The sequence below is a fragment of the Triticum urartu genome, chromosome 3A, assembly GCF_056163025.1.
Source record: "Triticum urartu cultivar PI428250 chromosome 3A, HENAU_Tu73, whole genome shotgun sequence".
In the NCBI taxonomy this organism is placed as follows: domain Eukaryota; kingdom Viridiplantae; phylum Streptophyta; class Magnoliopsida; order Poales; family Poaceae; genus Triticum; species Triticum urartu.
The window spans coordinates 301,859,600-301,885,701 of record NC_141875.1 but is presented as its reverse complement, the minus strand read 5'-3'; positions in this window follow the sequence as shown (position 1 = coordinate 301,885,701).

The window sequence follows — 26,102 nt, the reverse complement described above, 5'->3', positions numbered from 1 at the left end:
TATCTTTTTGAGCACGGTTTGTGTTAGTATTTTTGAAGAAATGCTCTCTTGCTTCACTTAGATTTATTTGAGATTTAGTAAAATTTTCAAGAAATTCTCTCTTCACTTAAATTAATTTGAGAGAAAGAAAGAAATATTATGCTCATGATCTTCACTTATATTTGTCTGAGCTTGTCAAAAGCAACACATAAAAATTAGTCCCAAAGTGATAGATATCCAAGAAGGATATAATAAAAACTTTCATGAAGATCATTGGAAAAAATAAACTTGATTCTTAGTAATAGTTTTGAGATATGTTGATGTGATATGTGAGTTATGTTCATGAGTAATTATGCTTTAGTAAGAATATTGGTGTTAAGGTTTGTGATTCCCTATGCAAGCATGACAGTCAATAATTATGCAATGAAATTATATCCTACTTGTGGTGCATTATTCGGTGTTAATTATGCTTAATGCTCGCTTATGAGATGATTTGTTTCTTGGTTGGTCGCTTCTCAATCTTTTGCTAGCCTTCATTTTGCACTAAGTATGATCTCTACTTGTGCATCCAAAAACCTTTAACCCATTTTTGCCACATGAGTCCACTATATCTACATATATGCGGTATTCTTTTGCCGTTCTAAGCAAATTTGTATGTGGCATCTCTAATTTTCAAAATAAACTTCTCTTTTGTGTGCTCGTTTCGCTCGCGGAGCGGTGAGGGGTGGTTATATTTTCCATGCTAGATGTGTCATTCTCACAATGAGTGTTTATTCACTTGTCATTGCACGAGAGTAAGGCAAAGGTATTAGGGATGCCCAGTCCCGAAATGATAAACGAATTTACTTTATGTTGTCAAATAATAATTTCCTTGGAAAGTGTTGGTATGGAGGGAAACCATGGATACGGCTAGCCATGGAAAGTGAAAGCATGGTTGAAAAGGGAATAAACTTTATTTTCTATTTGGGAACCACCTATTGATATATCTAAGCATGGAAAGTATTGGGAACTCTAAGTCATTTTCGTTGGTGGGAAGGATACACCTCCCAAAATGTTTTTATCTCTAAGTTTTTCGCTTTGAGCTCTGGCACCTCTACAAATCCCTACCACCCACTGCGAAGGGCATTTCTTTTACTTGATGCAATTTTTATTTTGAATTTGAGTCTCCATCTTCTCTTACAAAAGCACCAACTAGGAGGCAATATGATCATACTTGAGTATTGGGTGCGGCTAATATGCGAGTGTACACTACTGCAGGATGCTGCTAACGCGACACTACGATCAGAGACCCTTCGACGAAACTGTGTGCGGTGCAATAATCACAAATGGTGGTGTAAAAAAACCTGTCAAAAAAGGTGCAAAACATTTGCGATGACGAATGCATCAAACACGGTTCATATTTTAGTTGCATGTGCGATGCAGGGCATATGTTTTAGTTCAATTAACCTTTTGCGATGAGGAGGAAAAAAGAAATGGGAAGCCAGATGAAGGTGTGTGTGATATACAGTATACGGTTCACTCGGATGAATTGTTTGTGATTAGGCAACACAAAAGAAATGGTCAGCCAGATCAAGGTGCGTGTGACATACGACATGCGGTTCACTCGGATAAACTATTTGTGATTAGGCAACACAAAAGAAACGGTCAGCCATATCAAGGTGTGTGCGATATACGGCATGCGGTTCACGCGGCCTTGTCATCAGTGTGTGACTTCTGTGGCAACCGTTTGCTCCCCACTAGCCTCTTCTTGTACCATGGCAACTGTCCACCGCCGCTTTGCCTTTCCCTCTCAATTTGGAACTGTCGTCGCACGCTCTTCCTCCCTCCATTTGCCTTCACCCTTCCTTCTGCGATTGTTCGATCATCCTCTCCATGGAGGGAACAGGCCGGAAACGACCCCGGTATTCTTTCCCCAATCTGAAAGATGATGTGGTGGAGGAACTCATTGATCGGTGCGACGCCATCACCTTGGCTAGCATGGCAAGTTTGTTCAAGACCATTCTCGACTCAACTAATAACATCATTACAAGCAACCCAAGGGTCTAGGAGCGGTTTGATCTCCCCTATCTTCTTCACTATGACCCTGCTGACTGGTGCGGGGACGACGGAAGCCTCGCCTTGTGCAAGTTGACGCCGCTTGATAATGATACGTGTGATGTTAAGATGCCATCGCTTGAGGGCAAGACTTGGGCAGGCGCAAATCAAGATTGGGTTGTTTATATTGGGTACAACTACGAGTGGGAACTTGTGAATGTGTACACTCATCACCGGGTTCCACTTCGAAAAATCTCAGACTGCTCGGAGGTTGAGCACACAGATGATCTACGTGAGTTCATATACGATCATGGTGACTATCGTCTACAGAAGATAGCAATTTGTCAAGTTCCCAACCGCTCTTGGGATTACAAGAACTATGAAGTTGTTGCTATCTTCGACAAGCTTGTTGCCGTCCGTACTTCCACGCCTCGATGGATATTGCTCAAAAATCAATTTCTGTACACGGATGAGTACTGTGATGCAATTCAATACGAGGGTCTTGTGTTTGCTGCCACCACTCATGGCACTATTTTTGCATGGAATCATCATGCTTTCGATATGTTTGTCTTCCACCATAATTATTATTGTTTCATCCACATGCATGCGGGTTAGCTAGTTTCCCTTTACTAATTAACCTTCTTGTGTTTCCAAGGTCATGTGAACATTCCACCACCTATACTTGAAAAAATTTATAACCAAGGGGGAGATGACGACGCTGATGATCACGAGCATGAGGACAATCAGGACCCATATACTCAGTGGCGCCTGTCAACTTATTCCGATGGATCACCTCTTCTTGTCTGTATACAGGGCACTGCTAATGTTACTAAGGAAGCAGGTGTTGTCTCGCATGGTCACACTCTCCGGGCCTATTCCAACATCCGTTACAGGGTATTTGGGATGGATACTAGTGTACTAGCGCCAACACCTTCTCCCTGGTTCAGTATTGAAAGTCTTGGAGGAAACTCGCTCTTCCTTGGACAAAACTATCCAATGATGGTGAAAGGCGATCCAGCTGCTGTTGACACAACGTTACTACCATTTATGAGAAGCAATTGTATCTATACCTCGGTCATTGCTATGCTTCCCTACCATCAAAATATGGGTCCCGACATAGCCCGCTTAAGCCTGGATGATTAGGCCTGCATTGGTCTCGAGATTGACAGTAACTGGCCCTTCCTAGAGAATCATTTCTGGTTCAAAGCAAGCGTTTCCAACGCCGACGAGTGGTTGAGCTGAAGTTCATTTCATCGCTTTGTTATTTTTTGTGTGAGAAAAACTTTACTTTACTAGAATGTTTTGTTGTACATGATATATAATCCAACGTGTATCCTCGTTGTCATTGTGGGTTCGTGACTTGTTGAATGTAATCAATGGTACATTTGCATATGTGTCCATCAACTCACGCATGCTAGTGGTTATGAACAGTGCTAGTGCTTTTAGTTGCAAAAATTAGATAGTGCTAGTCATATTTAGCTGCATATTTTGACAAATCATAGAGTTACAAGGTTGACAAATGGCAATGTTACTAGATAAACAAATGTTAATCTTTCCAGTTTGACAAATGGCAACATACCCAAAATGAAAAATGCAAATCTTACCCAATTGTTTCTACGTGGTTACACACGGGTCATGCAAAACAACTGTTTGCGTTGAAAGGATGCACAAATCCTGCACTACCAGGGAAGACCATAGCTCTCACTTTTCATACGGGTGTTCTATCTAAAACGTTTACGATCAAGAGCTGTAGAAATCCTGCTCGGCACATTTTCCCTTTGCTTCCTGGGTAAGCTGTCGGTTTGCATACGGGTGTTCTAACTAAAACTTTTGTGTTGAGTGTTTTATATTTAAATACCATTGACGTTTTTTTCAAAAGAAAATCGTTTGATAAGTCTGTACATTAGGAGAAAAAATGCAAGTTCGTTCGAACCATATCTTTCATTCAGTCACACTACGAATTTATATTCATATGATGGAGAATTCGAGATACAGTATTAAACCCCCAAAAAACTATTTCCGGCGGCAGCGTAGGTGGCGTGCGACACCGTCATTGTTGTTGTCGTTCTCCGGGACGCTGTTGTTGAAGTCTTCAAGGCAGCACAAAATGTTCTTCACTTGAAAATCAAACATCATGTCATCGCGCGATCGACGGGCGGGGCACGGGAGGACGCCAACTGGCGCCGCTGAGAGGTAGCGGTCGACGGCAGCATTGCATGTCGCTGAGGGGGGCACGCGAACGGGGACGGGCGCGGCGGGTGCAGCCAAACGCACGGGGACCGGCGCCGCAGTGGGTGGAGGGGCGCGCACGGGCAGGGGCACGGGAGCGGCGGGTGCAGCCGAACACACGGGGGCCGGCGCCACGATGGGTGGAGGGGCGTGCATGGGCACAGGCATGGGCGTTGGCATGTACATGAGCTTGCGCGCGTCCATGGAGACCTCGCTGACGCCCGCGGCTTTCCAGCTCTGCGATAGTGCTCGGCGACCAGCCTGTCAATGCTACGGGGATGGTCGCTAGCGCGGGCGCGGGGATGGGAGCTGGGACGGGAGCGGTGGCAGCAACTGCAACGGCCAGCTCATTCTGGGCCATGTCCATGAGGCCCCATTCCTCCTTATTTTCTATCTCCTCTGGCTCAGAGTCGACTTCACCAAACTTGAAGACTAGTGGCAGATGATCATTCTGCGCCATCGCATTGGTGGAGGGCTGCGGGAGGGAGGGGAATGGGAGGCGAACAGTAAGGCCACCCATATTAAACAGCGGATCAGGCGCCATTAATGGAGAGGAAGGCGGACGGCCATGGAAGTCAAAGGGCTCGCTTCCCAGTGAGGCTGCGCAACGTACAACTTGCATGCTTTCTGGTGAGCCTGCACATTGGACGACAGCTTGCACGCCTCTCGGTCAGCCTGCGCACCGGACTATGCTCGCACGCCTCCCGTTCAGTCAAGGTCAAGCAGTTGTCCGCACGACACGTCCTATAGCCATTAAAATGAAGACATGTGGTGTCACGTGAATGGTTAACAGAACGCACACGATTTGAATTATACAAACGTTTGAGATATTAAAGTGGCAGCTATATTTTCAAAATGCGTTTGTTGGTTGTTATTCGAGTGCGCCTTCTCTCAAAATGGACACGAAAAAATACCACAGCATGTCGGGTGCCATTCCATGAAAGCATGCCAAGTTTCATGAATTTCAGACGACTTTTGGATTTACTAGAATTTAAAAACAAAATATCTCAACGTTTTGCCGACAGTCAACGGTGCCCTGGTGTTTGAAATTCATTCCCATTTCTTGCATGGGACCAAAGCATGCTACCAAGGACACAAATTTGATTTTTCAACGAATTTATATGCATTAGAGCATGTGCATGTAGTTCAAATTTGAATTATGCACATAAATGCATTGAAAGCTCAATTAATACATAAAAATGTCTAGACGAACCCCGAAAAATCCCAAAAATTGACACAACACTCCTGTTGTTCTATGTTGACACGCGAAATTGTTTGAAAGCAATAAAAGGCAATGGATATCGTGTCGTCCCCAAAGGTGGGACGTTCCCTACCGAAACCATCAAGCTTGTTGTGAGAAGCTCTGGTTTGTGAGAAGCATATCCCCAAACCTACCCCAAATGGGACAAAACATTTACCACGCATGTTGATGCCGCTCCATGATAGCATGCCAAGTTTCGTGAATTTCAAACGAGCTTTGGATTTACTAGAATTTAAAAACCAGGCATCTCAATGTTTGCGGCCGAGTGACCGTGGTAGGTTGTTTGACATTCATTCCCATTTCTTGCATGGGACCTAAGCATGCAACCAAGGGCACAAATTTGAATTTTCAACCAATTTATATGCATTATAGCATGTGCATGTTGTTCAAATTTGAATTATGCACATAAATGCATTGAAAACTCAATTAATGCATAAAAATGTCCAAACGAACCCCGAAAAATCCCAAAAATAGACGCAACACTCCTGTTGTTCTATGTTGACATGAGAATTTTTTGAAAGCAATAAGAGGCAATGGATATTGTTTCGTCCCCAGAGGTGGGACGTTCCCTACCGAAACCATCAAGCTTGTTGTGAGAAGCTCTGGTTTGTGAGAAGCATATCCCCAAACCTACCCCAAATGGGACAAAACATTTACCACAGCATGTTGATGCCACACCATGATAGCATGCCAAGTTTCATGAATTTCAGACGAGCTTTGGATTTACAAGAATTTAAAAACTAAGTATCTCAATGTTTGTGGCCAATTGACCGTGGCAGGGTGTTTGACATTCATTCCCATTTCTTGCATGGGCCTAAGCATGCAACCAAGGGCAGAAATTTGAATTTTCAACCAATTTATATGCATTAGAGCATGTGCATGTAGTTCAAATTTGAATTATGCACATAAATGCATTGAAAACTCAATTAATGCATAAAAATCTCCAAACGAACCCCAAAAAATACCAAAAATTGACACAACACTCCTGTTGTTCTATATTGACACGACAAATTTTTTGAAAGCAATAAGAGGCAATGGATATCGTTTCGTCCCCACAGGTGAGACGTTCCCTACCAAAACCATCAGGCTTGTTGTGAGAAGCTCTGTTTGTGAGAAGCATATCCCCCAACCTGCCCCAAATGAGACAAAAACTTTACCATCGCATGTTGATGCCGCTCCATGATAGCATGCCAAGTTTCATGAATTTCAGGCGAGTTTTGGATTTACCAAAATTTAAAAACCATGTATCTCAATGTTTGCGGCCAAGTGAAGGTGGTAGGGTTTTTGACATTCATTCCCATTTCTTGCATGGGACCTAAGCAGGCAACCAAGGACATGGATTTGAATTTTTCAAATAATTTATATGCATTAGAGCATGTGCATGTAGTTCAAATTTGAATAATGCACATGAATGCATAGAAAACTCAATTAATGTATAAAAATGTCCAAGCAAACCCTGAAAAATCCCAAAAATTGACAAAACACTCCTGTTGTTCTATGTTGACACTAGGAAAAAATTTGAAATCGAGAAGAGGCAACGGATATTGTTTCGTCCAGAAAGGCGAAACGTTCCCTACCGAAACCATCACACTTGTTGTGAGAAGCTCAGGTTTATGAGAAGCTTATACCCAAACCTGCCCCAAATGGGACAATTTTTTTACCACAACATGTTGATGCCGCTCCATGATAGCATGCCAAGTTTCATGAATTTTGGATGAATTTTTGATTTACTAGAATTACAAAAGCAAGTACATCGAGGTTTGCCGGAGAGCCATGGTGCCGTGGTGTTCGAATTTCATCCCCATTTCTTGCATGGGACATAAGCATAAACCCATGGACACATATATGATTTTACAAGCCATGTTGGTGCACCGGAGCATGTGCATGTAGTTTAATTTTGAATTGTGCACCATAAATAGCTAGAAAACCAATTTAATGTATAAAATGTTCAAACGAACCCAGAATAATTCCAATTATTTTACGACACACATATAGTTGCATGTTCACTGCAGATAAAAGGTCTAGCAATTCAAACACCGTCCATTGCCGCTGTGACCCCATTATGTAATTCAAATCAAGATGAAAAATCAAGTAGATTGCACACAGTTTATTATCACCAACAATGTGAGATGCAGCACAAAATATCTTGGAGCACCGTTGGTGTATACTATGCCTATGGCTTATGCGAGAAGGTGTGTCGGCTAAAGTCCACAGCCGGCGTCTCAAGCACACTAGCTTGCTCCCCAAATATCATTTCACTGTTCAATCTTCGCCAGCGAAAGATGGGCACATGGACCCGCATTGTGAGGGCAACTTCGGTGTTCCATTCCGGCGAGAGCGCGGCCGCAGCCGCCATGCGCGTGCTAACAAGGTGCATGAGCGCAGCCGCAATCTGCGACCGGGAGGCCAAGGCAGCCCAAACGACCATGTCGAGGCCGCCCACGCCCATCTCCTGGCGGTCACCGCACAAATCGAACGAAGCTTCTCCGACAACAGTCGGCAACCCATGACCGAAGAGCTGGCAATCGCCGAGAGCGTTCGAGCGGCCGTCCGTTCCTCCGCCGCATACCTTGCGATGACAGAGCCCATCCAAGCCCAGATCGCAGCCGCCCACGCCCAGCTCACGGTGGCCTTTTCCAAAGAGATGGCGGACACCGATGGTGAGATGCTTGCCGAGTATGGTGCGATGGATGCCATGGAGCCCTTTCCCCAGGAGACCGTCGGGCGCGAGCTGGACATGGAGGCGGCGGCGGAGATCGACAAGCACCAGCCATAGTAGTACTCTTTGTTTTGTTTAATTAAGAGCGCCGATCTTTAATTTTTAGAGTAATATTTAGGTCAGCTAGCTCTGTTTAATTGCTGAACTTGCTCGATTAAGAAGTGTGGGTGTGCTGTAGTCTCCTTTGTGTACCCAAATTATGCAATGATGTGGATGACCACTGTAACCATGAAAATTCAAACCAAAATTTTTCACGTTCAAACTCATCACACACGGGTTAAGCTATCTGAATCGTTTGTGATGTTCACATATCGTACACAGTTCTGAATAAGGGACCGTGTCTGATGACACTTTGCGCGCAAGTTTTTTCGCTGAAGCGATTCCAAATTTTCGGCTTCCGCGGAAATATCTACCTCCCCGCCCCCTCCTCCTTACCAAAAGCCATATTTCCCCTGTTTGCGCCTTCCTTTCCAAGTTGAAACCTTCACTCCTTGTTTGTAGCGCTGCCTCCTCACCGGCGGCCCTCCTTCACGCTGCTCGGCCTCGCCTATCCAGGCAGGTAATCCACACCCGACCCCCACCCTCCTCCTTCTTCCACATCCCACATGCCCCGACCGCCTGTGCAAGCGCGACACCTTCCACCCAAATCACCGACCCCTCCACCAAATAAGCACTGCCCTAAGCATTGGTGCATGCAGTATAGCCAGGATCTCAAGGAGCATTTGGCAGCGGAGAAGCAAATCGCGGCCGCACTCCCATATGAGGTGGCGATGGCTGCCATTCGTGCCGACCCCCATATCTTGGAGGAGCACCTCGCCATCAAGGCCACTGTCGATGCCTCGCGCACCAACGACGCGACGCGGTTGGCTGCTTTAAATGACCATTCGTAGCATTTTATCGAGGCCACCTTCGGTGCCTTCGATGAAGATTACGAGGTGTTTTCTCAGCATGCATGTGCTTACTTCATCATGAGAGCTAGCGGGTTGGTGCCCAGAGAGGCTCAGGCAACTGACCACTACGACGAGGGAACCCACAAAGTGGAGGCCTTACCCTCTTCCATGTCCAAGGATCCAATCGTCATCGATATCTCCGACAATGACAATGAGGAGTAGCTTGTCTTATTAGCTCACTATAAGGACCCATGTTCAGTTTGCTAGCTATTGCCTTTTCTTAACAAATTCTAGTGAATTGTCCTATATACTTTTACCATGTAATCTTCTGCTCTAGAGTATATGTTCTATATGCCGTGCAATGTGGTGTTCAGTTAACTTTTTGGTTCAATTCTGCAAATGTGATGTTCAATTCTTCAGGGTGTTATTTTCTAAATTGTCTAGCATGCTTGGTTTGGGTAACTGTCCGATCTTCTGTTTGGAGTATGTTATATGGTGCAATGTGGTGCTCAGTTAACGTTTGGTTCATTTGTTGTGGTGTTTAGTTAACAGTTTGGTTCAATTCTGCAATGCGAAGTTCAATTGTTGTGGGTGCATTCTGTTATTGTATACCATGTGAGAAAAAAAATCAAATTTGGCGATACTGAATACATGAGAAAGAAATACAATTGTTATATTTCCAAGTTGATAAGCATACTTGGTTTGGTTAACTGTTTGATCTTCTATTAGCAGTATGCTATATTGTGTAATGTGGTGCTCAGTTAAGGTTTGGTTCATTTGTTGTGGTGTTGAGTTAACTGCACGTGCATGGTCCATTGTCTAATAGCACAATATTGTGCAATTGCAGGAACCATTCTAATATTTAGGTTTTTAACAATTTGGTCTTGCACATGTAGGTCCTGCTGTCAGAGGTTTTCACCCACTATTCGACCCTTTTCGCATATGGGGAAATGAGTTATCCATGAATATCAATCAAGTCAAGAAACTCAGAAAGATTGTTAGGATAATGAAATTAGCGACAAAAAACAACAAGATCTTTGTCTGCACAATGAAGAAGACATCAGTTCACTACAAGATGGTACTAACTATTATACCTTGCCTTCTTTTATTCCTTTGCCCCATTTCCAATATAGAGAAGCTATTTATGCACATCCTTGTTTTCAGGCCTTTCTAAATCAGTTCACTGATGATTACCTCTCAAAACACCTCTATGGTCAGTAGGCGAGGAAGGTTTTCATACAACACCCATGGTTCAATATTGAAGTGTTTCTGAAGAGGACGAAAGACGGACGGTCAACCATCCACATGCACTGGCCTAAAGTTGCAAAGACCGTCAACATGAATGAAGGATCAATATTTGCCTTCTGCTTCAGCAGTTTCCAGATGAGATGCATATGTCTATATACCGTCTATGATGCTAATATCGAAAGGTTCTACATGTTGCATGTGAAACTTGGTGCTGGTGCAGTTGTGTAATGGGGTAGCTGTGTGCTGAAGCTATATCATGTTGTACTCTTATGTATTTCAATTATGAAATTCTGCTTCCTTAATATGGAAATGAAATATATTATGTGCTTAATATGAATGTCAATTAGATTAATAAATGGATTATTAATAATAGGGCAATTAGCCTGCTAATGGCGAATTAGCCTGCTAATTGGGGTTTGCTATTGCAAACGGTTATTGAAAAAATACCGTGGGCGATGACTTCAGACAACACACACAGTTTCTAGGAACGAACCATGTTGGATCAATGAACAATAACACACGACTTTCTCTTGAAAACTATTTGCGTTAGGCCACCTTGCGCAAATGTTTACCACATAAAAACTATCTGTGATGGACAGCCTTAGCCACATAGTTTCTTCTACGGACCGTGTCTGATGCATTCAATAACGCAAACGATAAAATTGTTAATATTGTGTGCAGTGGCAACGCTATCACAAACGATTTAATGGGAAAAATTGTGTGTGATGTACCTGTGAACGGAAACGTTTTCCTTGGAGCGACTGTGTGGGATGTACATACGAACGGAAACGTTTAGCGGGGATTGACTGTGTGGGATGTACTTGCGACCGGAAACAATTTTGCCTATATAATTGTATTTTGAGCTCTACTATACGTATTTCCATATTTGAGCACTCGCAGGTCGCACACATCGTTTTGCCGAGTGTGTGTGCTAGGAAGGCATATCCCCGACGGTTTCTGGGTCGTGTGGGAAGGACCCCCCCTATCGCCGTCACTCATGTAGTGACCAGACCTCAAACAGTATGATCTCTGTGCTCAGGTGTCATCCCTAGATCAGTAATGCTGACACCACACAGTACTCGGAGGATTTATAACAGAGTAGCAATCACACACTTATTACATCGAGTGTCTCAATAGAGAACTTATTACAATAAATATGGCTTAAGGCCATCTAATAACTATAACAGTGGAAGGCATGGAAGATAAGTGAGTCCATCAACTCCAACGACATCACTGAGTATAGAACCACGACCTAAAACTCCTTAATCGTCGTCTGAAAAGTCTGCAACATTAACGTTGCAGCCCGAAACGGGTCAGCACATGGAATATGCTGGCAAAGTAACACATAGAGAGTAATTGAATGAAACAAGCTATTCTATATGCATATTTGGCTGGTGGAAAGCTCTATGGTTACAGTTTTGCGTAAAGCCAATTTTTCCCTACTGCAAATGAATAATATTTTTTAACTATCATGGTAGTTGTTAAACATTGAAAATGGTTGACAGCATTCTCAATCCCAATTAAGCATCATCATTAAACAAAACCCAACAAAATTAATTTTTAGAGTAACATGTTGAGATTCACACGATAATCCAAGTACTAGATACTCAAGATGTCCATAACCAGGGACACAGCTAACCATGATTAGTTTATACACTCTACAGAGGTTTGCGCACTTTTCCCCATAAGACTCGATCGCCTCCGTTTGGTTACTCGCACTACATGGTGTTTGAGAAGACGGATGACCGAGACATAGTTTTTCAGAAGCGCTAGCACCTTACGATGGATAGACCGTTACACCTACTTTCCCCTACATCTGCTAATCTACCCTGTAAGAGTTCACATGACTTAATTAACTATGCTAGAGCCCATAATAGCTTGTGGCTGCACACGGAAGTTTCTAGTATGAAAAATCTCATGATCCCTTTGGGCCTGGGTGGCGGTCCATAAAGAAAAACAGGCAATCCTGGAATACCCAGGTACCTCAATCCACCCAGATGTGTGCTTAAGTTGCCACCTTAGATAAACCATTAATTAAGAAACTCACATCGTCATGGAATTCACTCACCCAATCCACGTATACTAGCATAGCATGGCACAATAGGCAAACGTAGAAGTAACTCCCAAAGGTTTGATAATATAACAGGTAATAGGTACTACCTCAACTAATTCCCATCCCACAATTTAATTAGATCCTAATCATGCAGTGTTTGAGGATTGATCTAATGCAATAAAACTGGGTAGTAGGAGGTATGATCAAAGTGTTACTTGCCTTGCTGATGATCCGCGAAGCCTAGAGATTCGAAGTAACAGGCGGCGCACTCCGGGTATTCTATCGCAGACAAACAAACAAGCATACAATAAGTATTCATCTAATGAACAGGTAAAACTCAAATAAGAGATCTAACCAGAAGGTTCAACTTAAGAACTCCGGTTTGCAAAAAGAATCAAATCCAACGAAGCAACGAAAGTCAAACGGCAAAAGAAACAAGCTTCGTTTACTATTCTGGATCTAGGGCAATTTTTACAGTGACAAAAACTTGTTTAAGTTGGTTAAACGGATAGAGGGTTTTGAGACGAAACTCCAGGCGTTTGAATTGCGTGATTCCGATAAACGAGCGAAAAGTTATACTAAAACGAAAATCGGATCAGGAATCGCGATCAGAAAAATCGCGGATTAAATCCGAGAAAAAGAACAACGACGAACGTTCGCTAGAACGAACGAATGGACGAACGCTCGCTATTTAAATATACCAGAAAAACCGATCTACTTAAAAAAACCAAAACTAAAAAAAACCGTGACTTTTTTTCTCTCTCTTTTTATTAAAAAAACACGGGCGGCGAAAACGAGGTTGACCTCGGGCGGCGGGTCCGACGCGGCGGCGGCGGCTCCGGCGGCGACGGCGGGCGGCTAGGGTTTCGGGCGCGGTGGGCTGGCGGCTCGGGTCGGGCGGCTTATAAAGGCTGCCCCCCGGGCGGAGTCCCGCTCGGGTACGGCCCAAAGTCGGTTCACGTTTTTTTAAATTATTCCGCGCAGAAAAACAAATAAAAGAAATACTAAATGGACTCCAAAAATCCCGAAATAAATTTTCCTGGGCTTCTAAAATCAAGCCACACAAGGTGAACATTTATTTGGGGCCTAAATGCAATTTTGAAAAACGCACATTTTTCCTAAATTCAAATAAAATACCGAAAAACTCCGAAATAAAATCTTATTTGATTTTATTATTAAATCCTCAATATTTATTTATTTTGGGAAAGTCATTTTATTCCCTCTCTCATATTTTTGTAATAGAAATAATTGATGATAAAATAATTAAAATAAAATGATCCTATTCGCAAAATTCGAGAAAACTCAAATATGAAAATAACGAAATCCCCAACTCTCTCCGTGGGTCCTTGAGTTGCGTGGAATTTCTAGGATCAAAACCAAAAGCAAATAATTTATGATATGCAATGATGAGCTAATGTATAACATTCCAAATTGAAAATTTGGGATGTTACAAACCTACCCCCCTTAAGATGAATCTCGCCCTCGAGATTCGGGTTGGCTAGAAAATAGGTGAGGGTGGTCCTTGAGCGAATCTTCCTCTCGCTCCCAGGTGGCTTCATCCTTTGTGTGGTGGCTCCACTAAACCTTACAAAACTTGATAACCTTGCTGTGGGTGACTCGACTGGCATACTCTAGAATCTTAACTGGTTTCTCTTCATAGGTCAAATCGTTATCCAACTGAATTGCTTCCAGTGGTACCGTGTCTCCCAGCGGTATGTCAGCCATCTCCGCGTGGCACTTCTTCAACTGAGAAACGTGGAACACATCATGAACTCCTGACAATCCTTCAGGCAATTCCAACTTGTAGGCCACTTATCCCATACGTTCCAATACTTGGTATGGTCCTACAAATCGTGGCGCTAACTTTCCTTTAACACCAAAGCGCTTTGTTCCCCGAAGTGGGGATACTTGAAGATAAGCTTTATCTCCAACTTCGTAAATTGTCTCCTTGCGTTTAGAATCTGCATAACTCTTCTGTTTGGACTGGGCTATCTTGAGCCTATCGCAAATCAATTTCACCTTTTATGCAGACTCCTTAATCAAGTCAGGTCCAAACAACTGGCGGTCTCCAACTTCTCCAACGTCAAGGGTGTCCTGCACCTCCTTCCGTACAAGGCTTCGAAAGGGGCCATCTTTAAACTGGATTGATAGTTGTTGTTGTAAGAGAACTCTGCATACGGCAAATTCTCGTCCCAACAAGATCCGTAATCTAGCGCACAAGCTCTTAGCATATCCTCCAAAATCTGATTGACTCTCTCGGTCTGTCCATCTGTCTGTGGATGAAAAGCTGTGCTGAACTCTATCCTGGTACCCAAAGTTTCGTGCAACTGATTCCAAAACTTTGAGGTAAACTAGGTTCCTCTATCTGATACTATACTCCTCAGAACTCCATGTAAGCATACAATCCTGGTCATGTATATCTTTGCCAACTTAGCACTGGTGTAAGTGGTCTTTACTGGGATGAAATGAGCTACTTTCATCAACCGATCAACTACAACCCAAATCAAGTCATAGCCTGAACGAGTCCTGGGTAATCCCGTGATAAAATCCATGCCTAACTTATCCCACTTCCATTCGAGTATCGGCAATGGCTGTAGCAATCCTGCTGGCTTCTGATGCTCTGCCTTTACTCTTTGACATACATCACAAACTCCTACATACTCCGCAATATCCTTCTTCATTTCGGTCCACCAGAAAATATCCTTCAAATCCAAATACATCTTGGTATTTCCTGGGTGAATCGAATATGGTGAATCGTGTGCTTCCTGCAGAATCAACCTCCTGATCTCTGGGTCATTGGGCACATAAACACGGTCTTCAAACCATAGAGTGTCGTGCTCATCCTCACGAAATCCTTTAGCTTTTCCTTTGCTCAGTTTCTCCTTAATAGAGGCAATCTCCTTGTCAGTCTTCTGAGCTTCTCTGATTCTATCCATTAAAGTTGACTGAATCTCCAATGCTGCTACATAGCCTCTCGGAACTATTTCCAAACATAGTTCACAAAGATTTTCGGCTAACTCCCTTGGTATTTCTCCCATCATTAGTGTATTGACATGGCTTTTGCGACTCAATGCGTCAGCTACTACATTAGCCTTTCCGGGATGGTAATGCAATCTGATATCATAATCCTTGATGAGCTCCAACCATCTCCTTTGTATGAGGTTTAACTCCTTCTGCATGAAAATGTATTTCAAACTCTTGTGATCCGTGTACACCTCACAATGATTTCCAATGAGGAAATGTCTCCAAGTCTTCAGTGCATGCACTACGACTGCTAACTCCAAATCATGCGTAGCATAATTCAACTCGTGAGGTTTCAGTTGTCTTGAGGCATATGAAACAACTCTCCCTTCCTGCATAAGCACTGCTCCAAGTCCTCGACACGAAGCGTCGCAATACACCTCATAGTCCTTGGTCCGGTCTGGCAAAATCAACACTGGTGAAGTAACCAAGCGTTTCTTCAACTCCTGGAAACTAGCCTCACATTCCTCAGTCCATTTGAACTTGGTATCCTTCTTGAATAACTCAGTCATAGGCTTCGCAATCTTTGAGAAATTCTCAATAAATCTTCGGTAGTATCCTGCGAGTCCAAGGAAACTCCGGATCTCTCCAACTATTGTTGGTGCCTCCCACTTGGTCACAGTGTCAACCTTAGTGGGATCTACTACTATACCTTCTCCGGATATAACCTGTCCGAGGAATCCTACTTCCTTCAACCAAAACTCACATTTGCTGAACTTGGCATACAACTGATGTTATCTGAGCTTCTCAAGTACCAATCGCAAATGCTCCTTATGCTCCTCTTCACTTTTCGAGTAAACCAGAATATCATCAATGAACACCACGACAAACTTATCCAAGAACTCCATAAAAACTTTGTTCATCATGTTCATAAAATAGGCAGGTGCGTTAGTTAGGCCAAATGGCATAACGGTATACTCGTATAGCCCATACCTGGTGGTAAAAGCTGTCTTAGGTATATCCTATTCTCGAATCTTCAACTGGTGGTATCCTGATCGCAAATCGATCTTGGAAAATACCTTAGCTCCTTGCAATCGATCAAACAGATCATTGATCATTGGTAGTGGGTACTTGTTCTTGATGGTTACTTCATTCAATCCTCGATAATCAACAACCATCCTTAACGATCCATCCTTTTTCTCCACTAGAAGTACTGGTGATCCCCAAGGCGACGAACTTGGGCGAATGTAACTTTATCCAGTAACTCCTTAATCTGCTTCTTAATCTCCACCAAATCCTTTGAAGGCATCCTGTATGGTCTCTTTGATATTGGCCCTGTGCCTGGCAATAGCTCAATCAAAAACTAAATATCTCTATCCGGTGGCATGCCTGGCAACTCTTTTGGAAATACTTCAGGGAAATCCCTTACCACTGGTACTTCCTCCTGCACAACTCCTGTTAAACAATTTACTTGTGTCCCTTTTGGCACATGTCGGGATACATACTTGATCCTTCTCCCTTCTGGGGTAGTAAGCAAAATTGTCTTATTGGCGCAATCAATGTTTCCTCCGTACATCGACAGCCAATCCATACCCAGAATTACATCCAATCCTTGTGATTCCAAAATGATTAAATCCGAGGGAAACACATGCCTACCTATACTCAATGGCACTTGAAAACATCCTTGACTGGCCATATACTCCGCTCCTGGTGAGCTTCCTAGCATAGGTGTTCTAAGAACCTTAGTGGGCAGGTTATACTTATCCACAAATCCCCTTGATATATATGAATGCGATGCACCAGTATCAAAAAGAACGAGTGCAGTAAATGACTTAACCAAAAACTTACCGATTACTTCATCCGGTTGCTCTTCAACCTCCTCCACGTTAACGTGGTAAACCTGTCCCCTGTTGAAAGGGTTCGGCTTCTTCCCAGAGCTTCCATTGCCATTCTGGCCTTCAGGACATTCATTGGCATAATGTCCGGTCTTCTGGCACTTAAAGCAAGTGACTTGGCTCAGGTCCTTCTTGGCTGGGGTTGATGGGTTGGTGCGATTCTGGCCATTGCTTCCTCCATTCCCATTACCGCCATTGTGACTGTGCGAGCTACCTCCTCCATGGGTATGCTGAAAATGTCCTCCCGGTCTAGGGGTAAAACGTGGCTTCTGCTGGGCTCCAGAATTGTACTTCCCTTGTCCATACTTCCTCTTGCGGTTCTCAATTTGCTGCTGCTTGCCTTCAATCATAAGAGCACGGTCTACGAACTCCTGGTAGTTGTTGAAGGTTGCTACCATCAACTGCATGCTCAACTCATCATTTAGTCCTTCCAGAAACTTCTCCTGCTTAGCTGCATCCGTAGCAACATCATCTGGGGCATAACATGCTAATTTACTAAAGTCCTCCACATACTGGCCAACTGTCGTCCTCCTTGGCGCAAGTTGCAAAACTCACGCTTCTTCATGGCCATAGCTCCTGCTGAAACATGGGCAGTTCGAAAAGCCTCCTGAAACTGGTCCCACGTGACAGTGTCTACAGGGAAAGTGGCTGTGAAATTCTCCCACCATGATGTTGCGGGTCCTTCAAGCTGATGTGCGGCAAACTTCACCTTCTCCGCATCTGTGCATCCTGCTGTGGTCAACTCTCTAGCTGTCTTGCGGAGCCAATCATCTGCTACTATCGGCTCGGTGCTACTGGAAAACACCGGCAGATTCAGCCTAAGAAAACGGGCTAAGTGATCAACAGGTGGTGGTGGTGGTGGGTTGTTGTTGTTGTTCCCCTGATTCTGATTCTGGACTAGCAACTGCATCAATGTGCTCTGCTGCTGGATCAACTGGGTGAGCTCCGGTGGAAAGATAAATCCGGGGTCACGTCTCGAAGGCATTTGAGGGTTTAGAAAAGATGAGATTTAAGAATAGAGAGGGGTCTAAAGAGAAAACACTACCCATATGCACATGAGGCAAAAACAGACAATTCACTTCATTCAATCAAACAAGGGCATACAATTGTTCTAACTATCGCAATAGTGCTCGGACTACTGTATTTACATGGTGGACTACTACTACTACAGATGAGGTGGTCTACTAGAAATATTCTTCGGTTGCAGACTCCATGATATCTGCTCCGGATTCATTAACATAGTCATCATCGCTGTCATCTGGGTCCGAGTCGGTGTCGTCGATGATGATGTAGTCTTCCGGGCGAATCTCCTTGGGTTCTTCGTCTTCATCTACTGGTGTAGGGCCTCCCATAAATATTCTGATCTTCTTGATCAGATCCTCATTCTTCTCCACCAATACTTCAATTTCTTCTTCATAATCCTCTCGTGTAGCCTTAAGTTCTTCCTCCAGTTCCTTGATTCTTGTCCTTGCCTTCTTCAGGTCTATCATGTCGTCGCACATCTGGTTCTCCTGTCGTCGAATGTGCTGGTTTAACTCCTGGATAAAAGCTGCAACTGATCTATCCTTCCTGGTGCTGATCATCTCCCAGTGCTCATCTCGGCGCCCACAAATCTGGTAGATGTATACTTGAGATCATTGCGGTAGACTTCTCCAATGCGTCCCATGGCGATGTGAGCTGCCATGCTCTTTCCTAGACTCCAAGTTGGTGCATCAAAAGAAAACTCTATGGGCTCAGTGACTGGCATGAACGTCCTTCCTGGAACTTGAACTTGAATCATCCAGCGCTCTTCTTCATGTAAAGTGGCGTTGTAGGGTCCGGTGAAGCTTGGTACTCCTATGTTCAGGTGTCTAGTGACTTCCTTCAAGTGGCGTCCAAAGGGTGTATCTTCATCCGGTTGCGTGAACTTGTTCCTTGCATCCGCCATCCTAAAGAATAGAAAAGAGGAGAGGTCAGAAGAGAAGAGAGTGAATAGTGATCTAGGTATTTAGCTTAGTGGTCGTGTCCTACAGTGAGCGTGTGCTCTGATACCATCTCTGTAGCGACCAGTGTTGGGTAATGTAGTAATTTCAAAAAATTTCCTACGCACACGCAAGATCATGGTGATGCATAGCAACGAGAGGGGAGAGTATGATCTACGTACCCTTGTAGATCGCAACGGAAGCGTTGACACAATGTAGAGGAAGTAGTCATACGTCTTCCCGATCCGACCGATCCAAGCACCGTTACTCCGGCACCTCCGAGTTCTTGGCACACGTACAGCTCGATGATGCTCCCCAGGCTCCGATCCAGCAAAGCTTCAAGGATGAGTTCCGTCAGCACGACGGCGTGATGACGATGATGATGTTCTACCGACGCAGGGCTTCGCCTAAGCACTACAACGATATGATCGAGGTGGAATATGGTGGCAGGGGGCACCGCACACGGCTAAGGAACGATCACGAGGATCAACTTGTGTCCTAGGGTTCCCCCCTGCCTCCGTATATAAAGGAGCAAGGGGGAGGGGGCGGCCGGCCAAGGTGGGCGCGCCAAGGGGAGTCCTACTCCCACCGGGAGTAGGACTCCTAGTTGGACAAGGAGAGAGGGGAAAGAGGAGGAAGAGAGGAAGGAAAAGGGGGGGGGCGCCGCCCCCCTTCCCTTGTCCTATTCGGACTAGGAAGGGGAGGGGCGCGCGGCCACCTCCTGCCTCCTTCTCTCTTCTCCCTCAAGGCCCATGTAGGCCCAATAAACCCCCCGGGGGGTTCCAGTAACCCCCCGGTACTCCGATAAAATGCCGATTTCGCCCGGAACGATTCCGATGTCCAAATATAGGCTTCCAATATATCAATCTTTATGTCTCGACCATTTCGAGACTCCTCGTCATGTCCGTGATCACATTCGGGACTCCGAACTAACTTCGGTACATCAAAATGCATAAACTCATAATAACTGTCATCGTAACGTTAAGCGTGCGAACCCTACGGTTCGAGAACAATGTAGACATGATTGAGACAACTCTCCGGTCAATAACCAATAGCGGGACCTGGATGCCCATATTGGCTCCTACATATTCTACAAAGATCTTTATCGGCCAGACCGCATAACAACATACGTTATTCCCTTTGTCATCGGTATGTTACTTGCCCGAGATTCGATCGTCGGTATCCAATACCTAGTTCAATCTTGTTACCGGCAAGTCTCTTTACTTGTCTGTAATACATCATCTCACAACTAACTTATTAGTTGCAATGCTTGCAAGGCTTATGTGATGTGCATTACCGAGAGGGCCCAGAGATACCTCTCCGACAATCGGAGTGACAAATCCTAATCTCGAAATACGCCAACCCAACATCTACCTTTGGAGACACCTGTAGTGCTCCTTTATAATCACCCAGTTACGTTGTGACGTTTGGTAGCACCCAAAGTGTTCCTCCGGCAAACGGGAGTTGCATAATCTCATAGTCATAGGAACATGTATAAGTCATGAAGAAAGCAATAGCAACATACTAAACGATCGGGTGCTAAGCTAATGGAATGGGCCATGTCAATCAGATCATTCAACTAATGATGTGATCTCGTTAATCAAATAATAACTCTTTTGTCCATGGTTAGGAAACATAACCATCTTTGATTAACGAGCTAGTCAAGTAGAGGCATACTAGTGACACTTTGTTTGTCTATGTATTCACACATGTATTATGTTTCCGGTTAATACAATTCTAGCATGAACAATAAACATTTATCATGATATAAGGAAATAAATAATAACTTTATTATTGCCTCTAGGGCATATTTCCTTCAGTCTCCCACTTGCACTAGAGTCAATAATCTAGATTACACAGTAATGATTCTAACACCCATGGAGCCTTGGTGCTGATCATGTTTTGCTCGTGGAAGAGGCTTAGTCAACAGGTCTGCAACATTCAGATCCGTATGTATCTTGCAAATCTCTATGTCTCCCACCTGGACTAGATCCCGGATGGAATTGAAGTGTCTCTTGATGTGCTTGGTTCTCTTGTGAAATCTGGATTCCTTTGCCAAGGCAATTGCACCAGTATTGTCACAAAATATTTTCATTGGACCCGATGCACTAGGTATGACACCTAGATCAGATATGAACTCCTTCATCCAGACTCCTTCATTTGCTGCTTCCGAAGCAGCTATGTACTCCGCTTCACATGTAGATCCCGCTACGACGCTTTGTTTATAACTGCACCAACTGACAGCTCCACCGTTTAATGTAAACACGTATCCGGTTTGCGATTTAGAATCGTCCGGATCAGTGTCAAAGCTTGCATCAACGTAACCTTTTACGATGAGCTCTTTGTCACCTCCATATACGAGAAACATATCCTTAGTCCTTTGCAGGTACTTCAGGATGTTCTTGACCGCTGTCCAGTGATCCACTCCTGGATTACTTTGGTACCTCCCTGCCAAACTTATAGCAAGGCACACATCAGGTCTGGTACACAGCATTGCATACATGATAGAGCCTATGGCTGAAGCATAGGGAACATCTTTCATATTCTCTCTATCTTCTGCAGTGGTCGGGCATTGAGTCTTACTCAATTTGACACCTTGTAACACAGGCAAGAATCCTTTCTTTGCTTGATCCATTTTGAACTTCTTCAAAACTTTGTCAAGGTATGTGCTTTGTGAAAGTCTAATTAAGCGTCTTGATCTATCTCTATAGATCTTAATGCCTAATATGTAAGCAGCTTCACCGAGGTCTTTCATTGAAAAACTTTTATTCAAGTATCCCTTTATGCTATTCAGAAATTCTATATCATTTCCAATTAGTAATATGTCATCCACATATAATATCAGAAATGCTACAGAGCTCCCACTCACTTTCTTGTAAATACAGGCTTCTCCAAAAGTCTGTATAAAACCAAATGCTTTGATCACACTATCAAAGCGTTTATTCCAACTCCGAGAGGCTTGCACCAGTCCATAAATGGATCGCTGGAGCTTGCACACTTTGTTAGCTCCCTTTGGATCGACAAAACCTTCTGGTTGCATCATATACAACTCTTCTTCCAGAAATCCATTCAGGAATGCAGTTTTGACATCCATCTGCCAAATTTCATAATCATAAAATGCGGCAATTGCTAACATGATTCGGACAGACTTAAGCATCGCTACGGGTGAGAAGGTCTCATCGTAGTCAATCCCTTGAACTTGCCGAAAACCTTTTGCGACAGGTCGAGATTTGTAGACAGTAATATTACCGTCAGCGTCAGTCTTCTTCTTGAAGATCCATTTATTCTCAATTGCTTGCTGATCATCGGGCAAGTCAACCAAAGTCCATACTTTGTTCTCATACATGGATCCCATCTCAGATTTCATGGCTTCAAGCCATTTTGCGGAATCTGGGCTCACCATCACTTCTTCATAGTTCGTAGGTTCATCATGATCTAGTAGCATGACTTCCAGAACAGGATTACTGTACCACTCTGGCGCGGATCTCACTCTGGTTGATCTACGAGGTTCAGTAGTATCTTGATCTAAAGTTTCATGATCATCATCATTAGCTTCCTCACTAACTGGTGTAGGTGTCACTGAAATAGTTTTCTGTGATGTACTACTTTCCAATAAGGGAGCAGGTACAGTTACCTCGTCAAGTTCTACTTTCCTCCCACTCACTTCTTTCGAGAGAAACTCCTTCTCTAGAAAGGATCCATTCTTAGGAACGAATGTCTTGCCTTCAGATTTGTGATAGAAGGTGTACCCAACAGTCTCCTTTGGGTATCCTATGAAGACACATTTCTCCGATTTGAGTTCGAGCTTATCAGGTTGAAGCTTTTTTCACATAAGCATCGCAGCCCCAAACTTTCAGAAACGACAACTTTGGTTTCTTGCCAAACCATAGTTCATAAGGCGTCGTCTCAACGGATTTTGATGGTGCCCTATTTAACGTGAATGCGGCCGTCTCTAGAGCGTATCCCCAAAACGGTAGCGGTAAATCAGTAAGAGACATCATAGATCGCACCATATCTAGTAAAGTACGACTACGACGTTCGGACACACCATTACGTTGTGGTGTTCCGGGTGGCGTGAGTTGCGAAACTATTCCGCATTGCTTCAAATGTACACCAAACTCGTAACTCAAATATTCTCCTCCACGATCAGATCGTAGAAACTTTATTTTCTTGTTACGATGATTTTCAACTTCACTCTGAAATTCTTTGAACTTTTCGAAAGTTTCAGACTTATGTTTCATTAAGTAGATATACCCATATCTGCTTAAGTCATCTGTGAAGGTGAGAAAATAACGATATCCGCCACGAGCTTCAATATTCATCGGACCACATACATCTGTATGTATGATTTCCAACAAATTTGTTGCTCTCTCCATCGTACCGGAGAACGGTGTTTTAGTCATCTTGCCCATGAGGCACGGTCCGCAAGTACCGAGTGATTCATAATCAAGTGGTTCCAAAAGTCCATCAGTATGGAGTTTCTTCATGCGCTTTACACCGATATGACCTAAACGGCAATGCCACAAATAAGTTGCACTATCATTATCAACTCTGCATCTTTTGGCTTCAACATTATGAATATGTGTATCACTACTCTCGAGATTCAATAAGAATAGACCACTCTTCAAGGGTGCATGACCATAAAAGATATTACTCATATAAATAGAACAACCATTATTCTCTGATTTAAATGAATAACCGTCTCGCATTAAACAAGATCCAGATATAATGTTCATGCTCAACACTGGCATCAAATAACAATTATTTAGGTCTAATACTAATCCCGAAGGTAGATGTAGAGGTAGCGTGCCGACCGCGATCACATCGACTTTGGAACCATTTCCCACGCGCATCGTCACCTCGTCCTTAGCCAATCTTCGCTTAATCCGTAGTCCCTGTTTCGAGTTGCAAATATTAGCAACAGAACCAGTATCAAATACCCAGGTGCTACTGCGAACATTAGTAAGGTACACATCAATAACATGTATATCACATATACCTTTGTTCACCTTGCCATCCTTCTTATCCGCCAAATACTTGGGGCAGTTCCGCTTCCAGTGACCAGTCTGCTTGCAGTAGAAGCACTCAGTTTTAGGCTTAGGTCCAGACTTGGGTTTCTTCTCTTGAGCAGCAACTTGCTTGCCGTTCTTCTTGAAGTTCCCCTTCTTCTTCCCTTTGCCCTTTTTCTTGAAACTAGTGGTCTTGTTGACCATCAACACTTGATGCTCCTTCTTGATTTCTACCTCCGCAGCTTTCAGCATTGCGAAGAGCTCGGGAATAGTCTTATTCATCCCTTGCATATTATAGTCTTGTAGCTTGGTGGCAGTGATTGGAGAATTCTGTCAATGACGCAATCATCTGGAAGATTAACTCCCAATTGAATCAAGTGATTATTATACCCAGACATTTTGAGTATATGCTCACTGACAGAACTTTTCTCCTCCATATTGCAGCTATAGAACTTATTGGAGACTTCATATCTCTCAATCCGGGCATTTTCTTGAAATATTAACTTCAACTCCTGGAACATCTCATATGCTCCATGACGTTCAAAACGTCGTTGAAGTCCTGATTCTAAGCCGTAAAGCATGGCACACTGAACTATCGAGTAGTCATCAGCTTTGCTCTACCAGACGTTCATAACATCTGGTGTTGCTCCAGCAGCAGGCCTGGCACCCAGCGGTGCTTACAGGACGTAATTCTTCTGTGCAGCAATGAGGATAATCCTCAAGTTATGGACCCAGTCCGTGTAATTGCTACCATCACCTTTCAACTTTGCTTTCTCAAGGAACGCATTAAAATTCAACGGAACAATAGCACAAGCCATCTATCTACAATCAACATAAACAAGCAAGATACTATCAGGGACTAAGTTCATGATAAATTTAAGTTCAATTAATCATATTACTTAAGAACTCCCACTTAGATAGACATCCCTCTAATCTTCTAAGTGATCACGTGATCCAAATCAACTAAACCATGTCCAATCATCACGTGAGATGGAGTAGTTTCATCGGTGAACATCACTATGTTGATCATATCTACTATATGATTCACGCTCGACCTTTCAGTCTCCGTGTTCCGAGGCCATATCTGCATATGCTAGGCTCGTCAAGTATAACCTGAGTATTCTGCGTGTGCAACTGTTTTGCACCCGTTGTATTTGAACGTAGAACCTATCACACCCGATCATCACGTGGTGTCTCAGCACAAAGAACTTTCCCAACGGTGCATACTCAGGGAGAACACTTCTTGATAATTTAGTGAGAGATCATCTTATAATGCTACCGTCAATCAAAGCAAGATAAGATGCATAAAAGATAAACATCACATGCAATCAATATAAGTGATATGATATGGCCATCATCATCTTGTGCTCGTGATCTCCATCTTCGAAGCACCGTCGTGATCACCATCGTCACCGGCGCGACACCTTGATCTCCATCGTAGCATCGTTGTCGTCTCGCCAATCTTATGCTTCCACGACTATCGCTACCATTTAGTGATAAAGTAAAGCATTACATCGCGATTGCATTGCATACAATAAAGCGACAACCATATGGCTCCTGCTAGTTGCCAATAACTCGGTTACAAAACATGATCATCTCATACAATAAAATTTAGCATCATGTCTTGACCATATCACATCACAACATGCCCTGCAAAAACAAGTTAGATGTCCTCTACTTTGTTGTTGCAAGTTTTACGTGGCTGCTACAGGCTTAAGCAAGAACCAATCTTACCTACGCATCAAAACCACAACGATAGTTTGTCAAGTTGGTGCTGTTTTAACCTTCGCAAGGACCGGGCATAGCCACACTCGGTTCAACTAAAGTTGGAGAGACAGTCGCCCGCAAGCCACCTATGTGCAA